The 12,068-nt window shown below is 35.1% G+C and overlaps 1 long non-coding RNA gene across 7 annotated transcripts in view; it reads left to right on the top strand.

Moving 5' to 3' along the window:
• LOC147378299 (uncharacterized) overlaps positions 1-12,068 on the top strand; it is a 677,507-nt gene that overhangs the window by 617,071 nt on the left and 48,368 nt on the right. For 2 of the 7 annotated variants that reach the window (XR_015145807.1, XR_015145819.1), the window contains one exon: positions 4,123-5,513. The exons of the other annotated variants lie outside the window; for them this stretch is intronic. This is a non-coding gene — a long non-coding RNA (uncharacterized LOC147378299). Of the gene's footprint in view, positions 1-4,122; positions 5,514-12,068 lie in introns of those variants that run through there. 7 annotated transcript variants of the gene reach the window in all.

The raw sequence follows: 12,068 nt of genomic DNA, 5'->3' as shown, positions 1-12,068 counted from the left end.
CTCATTCACAGGCAGGGCAGCATTTTGGTTGATAGGCAAGGCATGCATGCATATTAACTAGAGAAATGTGGTCCTTCAATTGCTTAAAATTTCACCAACAGTAATCTGGGAAATTTTCTTCATAGAGGGAATACAGTGGCAGGTATAAAGTTATTTAACGTTGAAAAACGTGGGAGTAACAATGCCCTCAAAGACAGCAGAGTGAGCTGGTTACTGGTATAATGTATTGAAGCCTTGCAGAGAGCAATGAAAGACTGAGACCTCTCAACAAGCAGTTAATATATGAGTCACAGAAGGCATTATCCCCAAAATGGAAAGACTGACATAAATGAGCAGCAGACTGAACACCTAACTGTAAGAGCTGAAGTGCTCTAGAGACATTTGATTATTCAGCATAGCAGATCTGTTAAGTGAAGGGTGAGAGAAATCTGATATCCTATAATACGGTGTGGAGGTACAAGTTTGGATATCCCTGAGGATATTGACTCTGCAACCTTCCTGTATTCCGCAGGTTTGCAAGAATAGTCCACCCTTCCCTAAAACAAGTTAGCACCTACCTATGTTGAAAAATACTGTAGAAGTCTCTTTCCCACTTAAAAAGTGCCCTCAGAAGCTGTTTCTACCTGTTCTTATTGCTGTCCAGCCAAAAAAAAAAAGATGACATAGTCTTGCTGAAGATGGCACTTGCCCAATAAAGGCAGGTCATGAATTTCCTAGTGTAGGATTCCAAGCTGAACTTATATCCACATTTCTAAAAACTAGATTACTTTGTTTCATGTTATTTCCTTTTCCTTGTTTTAACATCTGTTCCTTACTCAGGCTTTATGCAGATATCCAGCTATATCACCTGACTATGTATATACAGGTAGGATAACATGTGAAAAGAAGAGTAGTATGTACAGTTTTAAAGAGGTGTGATAACTGAAATCAGAGAAAGAGACCTCCCTGAGACATTCTGAGACATTAACATTCTTGTTAATCAAGAATGGGGTTAATACTCTACCTACTACTCTTTATGTAACAATATTCACTACATAACCAGCAGTCAGGAAGCTGGGAAAGCTACATGCATAATCTTAGAGAAGTCATTCCTTAGCTTGAGAAAGCTGAGACACTGAAATAACTCTCTAAGGTCAGATCAGGAGCTCCTTGTTGCAAAATTTAGACTTAAATTGAACAAAATAGGGAAAGCCACTAGATAATTTAGGATTGATCTAAATCAAATTCTTTATGAATATACAGTGGAAGTGACAAATAGATTCAAAGAAGTAGATGTGATAAGAGTACCTGGAGAAATATGGATGGAACTTTGTAACATTGTACAGGAGGGGGTAACCAAAATCATCCTCAAGAAAAAGAAATGCAAAAAGAAAAGAAGAGAAGCTAAAGGCAAAGTACAAAAGGAAAGATATACTCATCTGAATGCAGAGTTCCGAAAAATAGCAAGGAGAGATAAAAAAGTTGTCCTAAGTGATCAATGCAAAGAAATAGAGAAAAACAATAGAATGGGAAGACTAGAGATCTCTTCAAGAAAATTAGAGATACCAAGGGAAAATTTATTGCAAAGATGGGCACAATAAAGGACAGAATCCTTAAGGACCTAAAGGAAGCAGAAGATATTAAAAAGAGGTGACAAGAATACACAGAAGAATTGTATGAAAAAGGTCTTAATGACCCAGATGACCATGCTGGCATGGTCACTCTTCTAGAGCCAGACATACTGGTGTGTGATGTCAAATATAATGCTTTAGGAAGCATTATTAAGAACAAAGCTAGTAGAAATGATGGAATTACAGCTGGGCTATTTCAAACCTAAAAGATGATGCTGGTAAAGTGCTGCACTCAATATGACAGCAAATTTGGAAAACAAGAATGGCCACAGGACTGAAATATGTGTTTTCCTTGCAATCCCAAAGAAAGGCAATGCCAAAGAATGTTCAAATTGTCCTACAATACAATTGGACTCATTTCACATGCTATCAAGATAATGCTAAAAATCCTTCAAGCTAGGCTTCAACAGTAAGTGAACCAAGAACTTCCAGATGTACAAGCTAGATTTATAAAAAGGAAAGGTCCAGTGATCAAATTGCCAATATCTGTTGGGTCATAGAAAAACTAAGAGAATTCCAGAAAAACATCTACTACTGCTTCATTGATTACACTAAAAACTTTGACTGTGGATCACAACAAACTGTGGAAAATTCTTGAAGAGATGGGAATACCAGACCACCTGACCTGTATCCTGAGAAACCACTATGCAGGACACACAGCAACAGCCACAACTGGACATGAAACAATGGACTGGTTCCAAATTGGGAAAGGAGTACATCAAGGCTATATATTGTCACCCTACTTATCTAACTTATATGGAAAGTACATCATGTGAAACGCCAGGCTGGATAAAGCATAAGCTGGAATCAAGATTGCCAGAGAAATATCAATAAACTCAGATATGCAGATGATACGATTCTAATGGCAGAAAGCAAAGAGAAACTGAAGAGCCTCTTGATGAAGGTGAAGGAGGAGAATGAAAAGTTGGCTTAAAACTCAACATTCAGAAAGCAAAGATCATGGCATCCGGTCCCATTCCTTCATGGCAAATAGAGGGGGAAAAAGTGAAGTCAGTGACGGATTTTATTTTCTTGGACTTCAAAATCATTGAGGACAGTGTAGCCATGAAAGTAAAAGATGCTTGTTCCTTGGAAGAACAGCTATGCTTAAAAAGCAGAGACATCTCTTTGCCAACGTAAGTCCATCTAGTCAAAGCTATGGTTTTCCCATTAGTCATGTATTAATGTGTGGGTCAGACCATAAAGAAGGCTGAGCACCAAAGAGTTGATGCTTTTAACTGTGGTGATAGAGAAGACTCTTGAGAGTTCCTTAGACAGCAAGGAGATTAAACCAGTCAGTCCTAAAGGAAATCAGTCCTGAATATTTATTGGGAAAAATTGATGCTGAAGCTGAAGTTCCAATATTTTGACCACCTGATGCAAAGAACTGGTTTGTTGGAAAAGACCCAGATCCTCAGAAAGATTGAGGGCAGGAGGAGAAGGGCATGACAGAGGATGAAATGGTTGGATTGCATCACCAACTCAATGGACATGAGTTTGAACACACTCCAGGAGATAGCAAAGGACAGGGAGGATATCACACTCCGGGATATAGTGAAGTATAGTGAAGTAAAGAAATGTGTGCTGCAATTAATGGGGTCACAAAAAGTCAGACATAAATTAGTGACTTGAACAACAAGATCCTCAAAATAATTAACAGATGTGATCCCAATGTAGGTAAACCAAACTCTCTAAAACATGACACCATTTCATAAACTCTTTTTTATACCCATAATACTTCCCTCAGAGAAGGCAATGGTACCCCCACTCCAGTACTCTTGCCTGGAAAATCCATGGATGGAGGAGCCTGTTAGGCTGCAGTCCGTGGGGTCGCTAAGAGTCAGACACGACTGAGCGACTTCACTTTCACTTTTTACTTACATGCATTGGAGAAGGAAATTGCAACCCACTCCAGTATTCTTGCCTGGAGAATCCCAGGGACAGGGAAGCCTGGTGGGCTGCTGTCTATGGGTCGCACAGAGTTGGACACGACTGAAGTGACTTAGCAGCAGCAGCAGTAAGTGGTGCTTACCCTGGTGGCTCAGACAGTAAAGCGTCTGTCTACAGTGCGAGAGACCCGGGTTCAATCCCTGGGTCGGGAAGATCCCCTAGAGAAAGAAATGGCAACCCACTCCAGTACTATTGCCTGGAAAAATCCCCTGGATGGAGGAGCCTGGTAGGCTACAGTCCATGGGGTCGCAAAGAGTCAGACACAACTGAGCCACTTCACTTCATTACTCATATTTTGGTTCTAGTTCTATTCTGTGCAGCTAGGTAAAGTAAGTCTTAGTCATAGAAAATGTGATATGCCTACAAGTACTTAAAAATTAGTCTTGTGGTAAGTTGCTAAGCTGTATGTTTTTAGTTTCTTCAGTCATTTCACATATATCCTTTCTCAGACTTTTTTACTTTAAATGTACTCTATTTAGCATTATTTCTCAGTATCACAAAAGATCATGATAAATAGATAATACCCTTCTTTATAAGTATTCATTTGTGTCCTCTCATTTAGGATAATGGCATTCCCTGAATTACTCATTACAGTCTTCAGTTCAGTTCAGTCTCTCAGTCATGTTCGACTCTGCAACCCTATGGACTGCAGCACGCCAGGCTTCCCTGTCCAACATGAACTCCTGGAGCCTGCTCAAATTCATGTCCATCAAGTTGGTGATGCCATCCAGCCATCTCATCCTCTGTCATCCCCTTCTCCTCCTGTCTTCAGTACAGTCTTAGTTTATGTGTTTTGTCCTCCTGCTGTTGCTGCTAAGTCACATCAGTCGTGTCCGACTCTGTGCAACTCCACAGACGGAAGCCCACCAGGCTCCTCTGTCCCTGGGATTCTCCAGGCAAGAACACTGGAGTGGGTTGCCATTTCCTTCTCCAATGCATGAAAGTGAAAAGTGAAAGTGAAGTCGCTCAGTCGTGTCCGACTCTTAGCGACCTCATGGACTGCAGCCCACCAGGCTCCTCCGTCCATGGGATTTCCCAGGCAAGAGTGGTGGAATGGGGTGCCATTGCCTTCTCCGGTGTTTTGTCCTAGAGGAGCTAGTTTGGAAAATATGTGATATGGTTATTCCTTCTGTAATCTCATTTGCTTAGTTTTGTGTGAATCATTAAGTCCTTCCTTATTCCCTTAATCAAGGGTATCTTCTAATTTATAAACACCTTTATGAGCCCCCTCCCACCTTGTTTTTCATGTTTTTATCCTCTTCCTTCTCACCACGCAATTCATCATTCACATAGACCACTTCTAGGTATATCATCCATTCATAAAACTCCTGATTTGCTACTCTCAAATCAACAGGTTGATAAAGCATTATTTGAAAGAATTTAGATATGTCCTAAGCTAAGGCTTTTGAATAGTCTCATTGTCTTAAAGTAGTGTTTTGAGTTCTTTCAGTTCTTGAGTCGTTCCAGAGACTCAGATTTTAGATTCTGAATAAGTACTACTACTCGTGAGACACAAGCATTTGAACAATTGCTTATTATTGAAAAATGATTTGACTTTGTTTCTGACTTTCACCCCATATCTTAATTTTCTTACATATTCTTTACCAATGAGTTGTTCTGTCTCTAAATGTCTGTGCTAGTTAAATGGTTAGAAGCTGCCTTTTAATACTGTACATCTCATATAAAGCTATTATCCTAACACACTTCAAATATGAAACAAAAGAGTATAGGTACTTGGACTGAGCAAGATTTCTCAGGAACTAATGAATAAATAATGATAGTTCATGAATAATTCAAGATGAGCATAGTATGCCTCAAACAATCTTTGTCTGCAAAATAATAAAATCTTTTAATACAAATAGGGATGGGGTTAATTGTATTCTTGGACACATGTACTATACTCTCACATTCTGTCTTTGCATGAGGATTTAATGTACAGGTGAGGCTTTAGAATAGTAGGAATTTTAAACCTTGCTTGAAAGAGATTATAAGATTTAATTCCTACTATAAAGAAAGGACTCTGGCATTATGTTTACCATCCTCAAAGCAAACATTTCCATGCAAATAAAAATTAATAGTAAGACAGTACAAGGAAATGTAAGGTAACAAAATGTCACAGCTCTGCTACTTACTCAAATTTGAGCCAATCACTTACCAGCTTGTTTCTCAGCTAAAAACTTATAATTATGTTGATTTTGACCTTCAACCATCCCATTTTTCTTCACTATAGATTATTCTAGTATTGCTTATAAAAATAAAGAGAATTTTGTATTATGGTCTCTTTAAAATATCAAGTGACATATCAGTTTCAAGAAATGATTGTATAGTGTTCAGGGATTTTAAATCAACACAACTAACAAGCCAAATACAACAACAACAATACAAGTCAAGCTGGCAGACCTCTAGGACTCCACCAGGATTTAAGAAGTCTCATTTAATTTGCATGTCTTCACTCTAGACAACTGGATAATTTTGAATTACTTTAGGTACAATACTTATGAACTATGTGACTTTACCTCCCTAAGTGTCCATATCTATTTATTAAAATGAGTTTTTAAAAATGCTAATCTTATAGGGTTGTTTAAAAATTAAATGAGGTAATACATGCCAAACTCTTACCATGAACCATTAATTTTTACTGTTTTCTAATGTACACATTACTCACTCATAGGAATTATCATAAAGTATAACTCATAACAACAAAATTTCCACTTCTATAGTAATCTTAGAAATGCAGTTAAAATAACAAAGTACTTTTTTTTTAATTTTAGAAAACTGAAAATAGAATTACTGTATGAGGTAGAAACCCTACTCCTGGGCTTACATACAGACATAACTCTAATTCAAAAAGACACACACATCCCAATGTTCATTTTAGCACTATTTACAATAACCAGGACCTGAAATCAACTTAAATGTCCATCAATAGATGAATAGATAAAGAATCTATGGTACATGTGCATGATGGAATATTATGTGGGCATAAAAAAGGACACATTTGAGTCAGTTCTATGAACCTAAAGACTATTATATAGAGTGAAGTAAATCAGAAAGAGAAAAAAATATCATATATTAACACATATATATGGAATCTATAAAGTAAGTACCGATGAACCTCTTTGTAGAGCAGCAATGGAGATGCAGACATAGACAATACAGTTAGAGGAGAGGGTGCAACAGATTGAGAGTAGAATGTATATGGAAACATATACATTATCATATGTAAAATAGGTTGCCATGGAAATTTACTATATGATCCAGGGAGCTCAAACTGGTGCTCTGTGACAGCCTAGAGGGACGGATTAGGATGGGAGGTAGAAGGGAGGTTCAAGAGGGAGGGCATGTATGTATGCCTACAGTTAATTCATGTCCATGTATGGCAGAAACCAACACAATATTGTAAAGCAATTATCCTCCAATTAAAAATAAATTTTGAAAAAAGATTTTAAAAACTACGTTAGAAAAGTTTATTATTTCTGATATTTGTGAAGTTGCTATGAAATTGGAACTTCCATACTTTGCTGATGAATCATGTAATATTTTTGAAATAATTCAGTAATTATATAATTAAACTTATAGAATTTTAACCTAATTATTCCACTTCTGTAAATATATCAAATGGGAAACCAGTAAAAATGGGAAAAACTAAGGACACACCTATACACTGCAATATTCTTTGAAATGGTGAAATAGAAAACCTTGTAATCACCAATAGCATAATAAAAATGAACTAATATACATTAATTTAAATGATAATAATAGAAATCATTATTCTTATATCACAACATGAGAAACTAGAAATACAAAATATTGCTTCAATGCTGGAAATAGGCATGTGAAAAAAATCCTGACAGTCAAATAATAAAAAGTGCACTACTTTTTTAAACAAACAACTTTATGCATGGTTTCTCTCCTTTTTTCTATTTCAAATTACTTTTTTGATGTTTTTATATATATATATAATATACTGTATATTTTTTATACAGTAAAATCAGCTTCAAATGCTTTACAAGGAAAAATAAAGTTTTGACAAAATAATTACTTATATTCTCAGCAATTATGTTTTTAAGCACTTAACATATACCCAGTTCTGAGCTTTCCAGTGCTGAAAGGAGGAATACATGGTTTAGTAAATTTGACGTGGTTGTAGGAAGGTGACCTTTTTAAAAAAAAGAGGCTAAATTAGATAATAATATTATACAAGCTTCAAGTTTATAACATATTTTGATATTTGTTTATACTTCAAAGTTATCACCACTATAAGTTTATCTTCCATCACCCAAACAACTGACCCCCTTCACCCAAACCCCTAACTCCCTTCCTTTCTGGTTAGAACTAATCTGTTCTCTATATCTGTGATTTTGTTTTTGTTTATTTATGTAATTTTTTTAAGTTCCACATATAAGTGAAATCACATGGTATTAGTCTTTCTCTACCTAACATTTCACTTAGTATAATACCCTTAAGGTCCATTTATGTTGTTGCAAATGGCAAGATGTCCCTTTTTATTTTATTTTTTTGGCTTTGTAGTATTCCATTTTGTATGTGTGTGTGTGTATATATATATATTTATTCATTCATCCATCATCAGACATTAAAGTTGTTTCCATGTCTTGGTTATTGTTAATGCTGCAGTGAACATATGGGTGCATATATATTTTTGAGTTAGTGTGTTCATACATGCATACATGCTAAGTGTTCATATTCTTCAGATAAATACCTAGAAGTGGCAATAGGTGGATACTTTGGTAGTTCTATTTTTAATTTTTTGAGGAATCTCCGTACTGTTTCCCATGGAAATGACTTAGCTGAACTGTCAGCAAGAATTTGCAAATACTTTCACATCAGTTTTCCTTGTCAAAATCCAGGTAGGAAACACATAGAAATGAGATTATTCTGTTAAAATTGTCTTATGTCATATATTTTTAATGAAATCTGTCTACACTCAGTCTTCAAAAATAAAACTAAAAAATAGAATATTTATTACATATTCACAAAAAAACCTAGTCCAGCAATCTGCAAAAGTGAAGTGGCCTATAGGGGAGATAAAACCATAGTTCAATTCCAAGTCAACAGATACTCAAATATTTCAATGTATATTGTCCTAAGGACCCTGGGTTCCATTATGCTTCCTGTAAACTGAGACATTTGAGAGGAATTCTGTCTCATTCAGCCCTCCATAATTTTCTGTTAAATATCTATCCCCATGGAAACAAACAAAGAAAAAAACCCATTGGACTCTGTTTTTTATGATGATCCTTTGGAGTTATTCAGAATGGTTTTGTTTTCTATAAAATGCTTGGAGTGATCAGAACTTTGAAATCGCTGCAGTGTCAGTTCATGTTTGAGGATGCATTCACTGCTCTGGGCTCACTCAGTCTTCAGTAGGCTGCAGAATAACTTTCTAGTGAAACAAAATTAGTGATTAAGAGCTGATTTGAGATAGAAACATAACACAGAGAATGCATGAGCAGAGATCTTCTAGGGTTTCCACTTTTGCCAATAACATACATTTTTCTCTGTCTACTTATTTTTTGTTTCAGGTATTTAAAAGCTGAGGTCTAGGATTTTAAGCAAGTTAGCAATAATTAGGGAAATAAAGTAAAAGATAATAAGGAAGCATACATATGTGTACATATATATGCATAAACACAGATATAAAATAGTAATGTAATACATATAATAACTGCATTGCAATTGAATAAATGTTTGCAATAGCTAATTCAAAGGTTTTCTTTGCATTGTATTTAAGATGGCCTCAAAATACTTCAGTGTGTTTAAAGATGTTCTAACATTTTTGGGTATATACTCTTACACCAACTAAAATAATTTTTCCAAGTCTTGTAATCATTGAATGGGTTACATTCCTTTTTTCTTTTCATTTTTTTAAATTTCTTCTCAGTAGACTAAAAAATTGACTAAAACTACATCTTCTTGGCACATTTGAGAAAAATGTTAGCAATTTTTCAGATAGAAAAGCAAAAAAGATGCATCATAGAGTGTAAAGCTGGAAATAAAGAGATTCTGTTTGCACATCATTTTGCCATCAAGAGACACTATCATGAATATCTTTAGGCAAGGACACCAAGATTTAGAGAGGTTCAGTCTCTCCCCGTTTCAGGCCATTGAAAGCACATTTGAACTCGTGACTGTAATTGAAGTCAGGACTCATTTCACTGTACTTGACTGCTTCTAGAATGGAACATGGCGGTCTTTGCTCAAGCGAAATTCAGACATCAGTTTTTCCAGCAGCAAGTATCAGCCTGTGAAAGTAAGGGAGAGGATCTGAGAACTTTGCTTATTTGGCTGTGTGGCATGCCTCAGTCTGGTGAGAAACAGGACACATTTTGAGAATTCTAGTCTAGCTCAGTCTCTTCATTTTATAGATGAAAAACCTGAGACTTAGAAACTTTAATACCTTGCCTGAATTCATACTAAGTTCAATTTCCATTTGAGATCTTTGAAAAGCATTACTTGAGACATAATGTTATTAAAGTATGGCACAATCCTGAAGTCAAAAGGGCTATGAGCAGGTATCTGTCATACCACTCTGCAGCAAATCATGTTTATACCACCTCACCAAGTTTCTCTTCCATTTTTGAAGAGCTCAGAAGAATCATCTCTCTTCACTGAAGTCAAAATATAACACATATCACCATTACTAATTTCTTCATATAACTGATGAAGCTCAACTCATTGTTTAAACAATCAGGAAATTGTTTAAACATCTTTAATTGTGTTACGTATTTATAAAAAATCCATGTCCTATAATATATTTTCACAAAACACCTGGTCACCATGTTCTTCATGACAGCCCTTTGTCTACTTGAAAATTGTAATTATTAAATCACTCCTGAAAGTTTTATCCAGAACTTGAAATCCATATAAGTTATATTTGTTAACCAGTCATATCACTTACAGCCTTTTAATGAATTTCTGACTGTAGACTAAGTTTTTGGCTGTAGAACTACAAACTTCATGTCTCTTAAAAAAGAGCTGACTATTGCTCAGTACAATAGATAGTATTATTGTTTTGTAAGTCAGAAAATGTAGTGTTGTTTTTGTGATACGGTGGAACACACTACATAAACAAATGATTTGTTTTAATCTGTCCACTTAGATGTTTTCTGTTAGTTATGCCTCAAGTATTATCACCAGTTTCTATTAATAATGTCTCATATATCTTGCCAATTTGTTTTTTTTTTAATCAGAGCTCATCTAGTTGATAGTGTCTTTTCCTAAAATTATCTGCATATTATAATACAAAATAATAATGTAGGATGTATAGAAGAATACTGAATCTCACATAGAGATGGATAAAATTTTATGTGTTTTGGGTATTATGGGCCTCTTCTTCTACTGATAAAAGGTTAAGTGTGTTTTCATAATTAGATAATTATGCATATTGGGTAAAACCAGTTATTTGTACTGTTTCTCTTTTGATGTTTAAGTAGAGGGATGTGCATGGAATTTGAGCAACTAAAAGATTAGACGTAGCAATTATTGACACATTCTATTCCATACACTTTCTAAGATGCCTTTCTATACCACATAGACTTAGAAATTTGAAAACTATATTTCCTGAACACTTTTGTAGCTAGAGTTCTGCTTCTTATTTTTAAAACCAAAAACCTGTCTCTTCTTAGGGAAACTTTGTTTTGTTCCCCAAGTTCTTTCAGAATTATTCTAAATCTCTTTATACAAGGAATCTACCAAGTATGAAGTATAATATGAAAATTGAGTCTCAGTAGAACGAGGATGTAGGTCTAAACTAACCTCCAAGAAAACATACCTGTAATTTCAGTTCTACCACTAACTCCATATATGATCATGCAAATTTTATTCTAAATCTTCGGCCTTCAAATGAATGCTTTCATTCATTTTGTGTATAAACTTCCACCCTTTATAAATGTATCACTGAATAATTTTATCTCACAAGTTATATCATACCTATATTAGGAAACTGATGTTACACCTTTTCTCTTCACACAGATTTACATACTCATTTCATATTTTCTGGTATCATTGGAACAATGAATGTGGACTTTTTCACAAATGTGTGCACACAGATAGATTACATGTATCTTCTGATACAGGCTGGAAAAAGTAGTTAAGTAAATTATAAGTATAATTGAGCATGTGTTTCATTCATACATATATAAATATACACAAAAAGAATGTGCATGCATTGGCTACATGGACATATATTCTTCTTCAGTTAACTCTGCTAAAACTCATATTCCCTTGAGCCAGAATATGAACATGGCAGCCATTTAAGTGTACAAAGAAATCAACAATGAAGAAAAGTAAATAATTCAGAGTCTTTAATGAAACACTGCTTCAGTGTTAGAACATAAAACAAAGCTAGCAGGTAAGTGGGAATTTTTTGCTGATCTTACTATAAAATGAACAGAAAACAAAGGTCACTTATTACTGGAACAGTTTTGCTCATTTCACATTAATAAGTAAAATTTTCATAGCGAAAATTTATTTGTACAATGTATGTTA

Source organism: Bos grunniens, chromosome 2 (genome assembly GCF_055505025.1).
Source record: "Bos grunniens cultivar Pamir isolate PY7600 chromosome 2, Bosgru_T2T1.0, whole genome shotgun sequence".
Classification (NCBI taxonomy): Eukaryota; Metazoa; Chordata; class Mammalia; order Artiodactyla; family Bovidae; genus Bos; species Bos grunniens.
This window is presented reverse-complemented; position numbering and strand designations above follow the sequence as displayed.